Source organism: Myodes glareolus, chromosome 16 (assembly GCF_982192425.1).
Source record: "Myodes glareolus chromosome 16, mMyoGla1.1, whole genome shotgun sequence".
NCBI classification, from domain to species: domain Eukaryota; kingdom Metazoa; phylum Chordata; class Mammalia; order Rodentia; family Cricetidae; genus Myodes; species Myodes glareolus.
Genome location: NC_142041.1, coordinates 17,278,629 through 17,283,276, shown reverse-complemented (window position 1 = coordinate 17,283,276; position 4,648 = coordinate 17,278,629). Strand labels below are relative to the sequence as shown.

General features: G+C 44.1%; 1 pseudogene; it reads right to left on the bottom strand.

The window, feature by feature from the left end:
* Nucleotides 1-1,752: 1,752 nt before the first annotated feature.
* LOC125391280 (methionine adenosyltransferase 2 subunit beta pseudogene) lies at nt 1,753-3,539 on the bottom strand (annotated as a pseudogene).
* Between the last annotated feature and the right edge of the window lie 1,109 nt (nt 3,540-4,648).

Below are 4,648 nucleotides of genomic sequence, written 5' to 3'. Positions count from 1 at the left end.
ATAAGGAGGGGTTTGTGTGAGTAGGTGTCTCCCTGTGTTCTAAATAAAAAAAAAAAAAATCCTGAAGAACTCAATTTACGTTCACAAGATCAGAATCAAAGAAATCAATAAATTACCTGTTACTTCAGGCAATATCCTGCCATCTCTGGCCAACATTAAGCTAACTGATGCTGCTGTAACTATTTCCCGTCCCTGGGAGAGGCAGGTGCTAGGTTCTTTGAAGCCTTAACAGAGAAAGTGAGCAGTCGTGGCATCTAAAACTATTTTGTAAAGAATGAGTTAAGAGGGAGATGCAGCCGGCACTGCTTGCAGCCAGCAGCAGGAGGAGTCCCTGTGTGTGTGTGTGTGTGTGTGTGTGTGTGTGTGTGTGTGTCCCCATTCAGGAACCTCTGTATGGTAAAGTCCCTTCCTTGACAAGAGGGCAGAAGGCTCAGAGGAATCAGTAGAGAAAGTCAGGTAGTTTACCTGCTTCAGATTTAAGTGGGACATTTAGAAAACTATGCCCTTGGGTGATTTTACAATCCCTAAAGCACATTGCTCAGAGAATGTAATTTACACCTAAGTTTAAAGATGGGGGAGAAGGGGGTCCGTGAGATTGCAAGCTGGCTTATTTTATCCTAAAGACAGTCCTTTGTAAATGAAATTTTAAGGAGGCTTCCTGGGGAACATTGTTCAGGTTTAGGGCAGAGGGGAGTGCTCAGACCATTCTTTTGTAAAACTCAAGTCGCAAGCATTCTCTATTCAATCTTGTTGGAGATGGTTTAGAACACCCACCATCTCTATAGGCAATCCTGACATTTTATGTTGAGGTTTCTGATCCCCAGATGTTTGAGTGAGCAGCTTCTTTCCCTTCTCCTGTTCCTCTTACTTCCCATCTTTGGGTCTCACCTTAGTACAAGCTTGTTGTACAAAGAGGGCTAGCTCTCAGTAACTCGTCTGACCTCTTTCCTGGCAAGCCACACTGAATCACCAAACCTTAATCTAATCTCCATACACCGTGTAATAGAGATAAGGGGACAGAGATGTTTTAACTTTGTAACCTCCTCGTTGCCCACCTCTTGGGTTCACAAATGTTCATTGCTATTTACTTTTCTCTCTCTTTCTGCAATGATTCATAAATACACTTACATGACTTTCCTCTTCCTCTCCTCTTCTTCCTCTTCTTCCTCTCCTCCTCCTCTTCTTCTTCTTCCTCTTCTTCTTCTTCTTCATGGTTTTTCGAGACAGGGTTTCTCTGTGTAACAGTCCTAGCTGTCCTGGAACTTGCTCTTGTAGACCAGGCTGACCTCGAACTCACAGAGATCCACCTGCTTCTGTCTCCCCAGTGCTGGGATCAACTGTGTGCACCGCCACAGCTCGGCTGGATTTTCCTCTTTTTAATTAAATTAGACTCGCTCTGTTTCTTTATTTACTTATTTGTTCATTTGTGCTGAGGACTGAGCCCCAGACCTCACACATGTTAAACTTGAACTCTTCCTCTGAGCTGTGCCCCCAGCCTCAGGGTCTTGATAAAGGTGATAATTTGTGCCTTTTTTCTGATGTAACATCACAGTCACCTTCCAAATAGACAGATTCAGATATAGTTTAATATTTTTTGGCATTATTCCATAATTACTCAGTGCTGGGGTTGTTTCTACTGGAGTTCTGTTCCATGCCTATCTACAGTGCGATACTATACCCTTTTATCTGCAATACAATAATATACCCTTTTATAAAGAACTACATTATATTCTTTTTTTTATACCAGCAGTATTTATTGCTATTCATAAGTGATCAAAAGACAAACAAGGCTCATTATTATAAGCACATGTATGAAATATCACTTGGTGACAAAGTGAAAGAGACAGATATGTATTTATATAAAAAAAATACACACACACACACTCTCTCAAGTGTCTGCCACATGGCGCTATGCAGGTGAAGTGTCAGGCTATACAGTCCTGATATACACAACACATTAAGAATCAAGCGTAAAAGCCATACTTAAGGGCTGGAGAGATGGCTCAGTGGTTAAGAGCATTGCCTGTTCTTCCAAAGGTCCTGAGTTCAATTCCCAGCAACCACATGGTGGCTCACAACCAACTGTAATGAGGTCAGGTGCCCTCTTCTGGCCTTCAGGCATACACTCAGACAGAATTATGAATACATAATAAACAGACAAATAAATAAATATTTTTTAAAAACCATACTTAAAGTTGCAAAAATAAAGTTTCCTTTTCTTCAAGCATTTTGATCTGGGCTCACGCAAAGCAAACAATGAGCAGCGATGATTTTCATAGGATCCTACACGCGCTGAAACTATCGATAGACAAAGGTCCACAAACAAAACAAAAACGGAGTTACAGGAATGAATAATGCATTTCATTCAGAGTCTAACAGTCTGTTTCATCCCAGCTCTGGGACATTTAGAATCATAATTTGCATTACTTGAAGAGCAAGGTGAACCAGAACGAAACGATCAACTCAAAGTCATGACTGCAAACAAGGCATCCTCAGTCTCTCTGACAGTTCCCCTAGTGCAACAGCATCATTTACCTGAAGGATCATGAGTCACAGTTAAGGAGTACCCATACAAAACTATTTCCTTTATTCTTGAAAAGTGACACATACTATACTTTTCATTAAAAAAAAATACACAGCACATAAACTAATGAAAGACAGTCTGTCTCCATCTCTTGTCGATGAGGAAAGGCCAGAGCGAGTCTTTGATTCCAATTCAAAATGGCGTCCGCTGGCCGTTGCCCAAAGTCTCCAGTTTGGAGCAGTCGAGCTGAGCATTTTTGGGGCGTTGTGCTCCTATGACGGGGCTCTCAGTAATAGGTCATAAGTGACTGCTCGGGAAGTTGAAGGCATCTGCAATCGCACATGCCGGTTTCGTACTTGGTCATCTGCTCATTGCCAGACCAGTGAAAGGCTCCCCTTATGGATGGATCCAGCATCCTCTTCTCTGCCAGCGGCCGGCACACACTGGCTATATCCTTTGCGTGTGTGGGCGACTTCTGCTGCCAGTGGTCCATGTTGGCTGACTTGTGGCCGAACTGTACCTTGTCGAACCTAACAGTCATAGCATTTTCTTCAAACTTTTCAACTTCCCATACAGAACAGGAATTCTCAAAGCAGCAGACCCTAAGTTGTTCTCCAGGACTGCCTTTTCTCCATCTAATTTTGTTTTGCCGTAGAGATGATTCAAGGGATTTGGTATATCTCCTTCTGTGTAAGGCAGATTTTTGCCATCGAACACATGATCTGAGCTAATGTAGATGAGAAATGCTCCAGTAGCAGCTGAAAATCAAGAGTGAGGTGATGGACTGCTTCCGAATCCAACAGGTTCGCCTGTTCAGATTTTGGTCTTGCTCTTCGAAAGCCACAGTCAACAGAGAGCCAGTTACTTTGTTGAGATTCTTTGTAAACTGCTCTGCCAAGAAGCCCTGAGGCGCCTGTAACTAGAACCTGCCCGGTAGGGATGTTTACTTCCTCCTCCACCAGCAGGCAGCTGTCGGGACAAAGTGCATAGAGAGCTCCTTCTCTGGGCCCACCATGCATGCTGCCTTTGCGCAGTTGCTACCGCGACCGCAGCCACCTCCAGCGCAGCACAGCCCTGGGCCACAGCGCCCACGCCCTTGGCTCTCCTCCCCGTTAGGAACTACATTATATTCTAATGCCTTTATCTCTCCATAGACTAATTTAAAAATGTGGCATTGATTTATTTTTATATATATTATTACATATAAGTGCTTTAACCTACCTGAAAGTATGTATAACACATGTGTGCCTGGTACGGGCAAGCAGTCAGAGGAGCGGAGCATGTTGAATCTCCTGGACCTGGAGTCAGGGATCGTAGTGAGCTACCATGTGAGTGCTGGGAACTAAACCCCGGTTACCTGGAAGGGCAGCTAGTGGTCCTAACCACTGAACCATTCATCTCTCAAGCACCTTAAGAAGAGACTTTTGATATAATGCTTGGGTAGAGTGACAATGTTGTAGTCAAACACTTTGACCTTAAGAAATAACAATTTCCTAAGGTTAACCCTTTGAGGTTGCCACACTGCCTTCCAAAAAAATGTCATGTCTGTATCTCTCTGGCCCATCTGAGAGGTCCTGTCAAAACTAAAGCGGGCACCAGGATCAGTGGTGTTATTTAGCCTTCTGTCAGTCAGCAGGGAAACCAGCTCACGCCTTGGGTCATCCAACCAATCGTTATGTTTCTGGGCAGGAGAAATCTTCTCCTGCCTGCAAGGCTTTGAAGCCACTGAAGCTCAGAGTGGAAGGTGCAGAACCCCGCAGGGAGGCTGCGTGAACTAGATCTCCGGTCAGCTGTGCAGGTTTATCAGCTTCCTAGCAAGAGCGCTCTGTTGACCTCAGAACTTTTCAAAAGAATGTGGGCGGAATGGAGAGAGTGTGTGGCAGTTTACCAGGGCTGCCACAACAAAACCCATGGGTTAGAGGATTTCAGAAGCAAAAGTGTCATTTCACGAATGCGGGTGGACTGGCCAGCTGCTGGGGAAATGGCTTAGTTGGTAAAGTTGGGAAGACATCAGACCTGAGTCTGATTTTGAAAATCCATATTTAAAAACAATTTTTTTTAAGGCTGGGCATAGTGGTGGTGGCACACACCTTTAATTCCAGCACTCAGGAGGCAGAGGCAGGT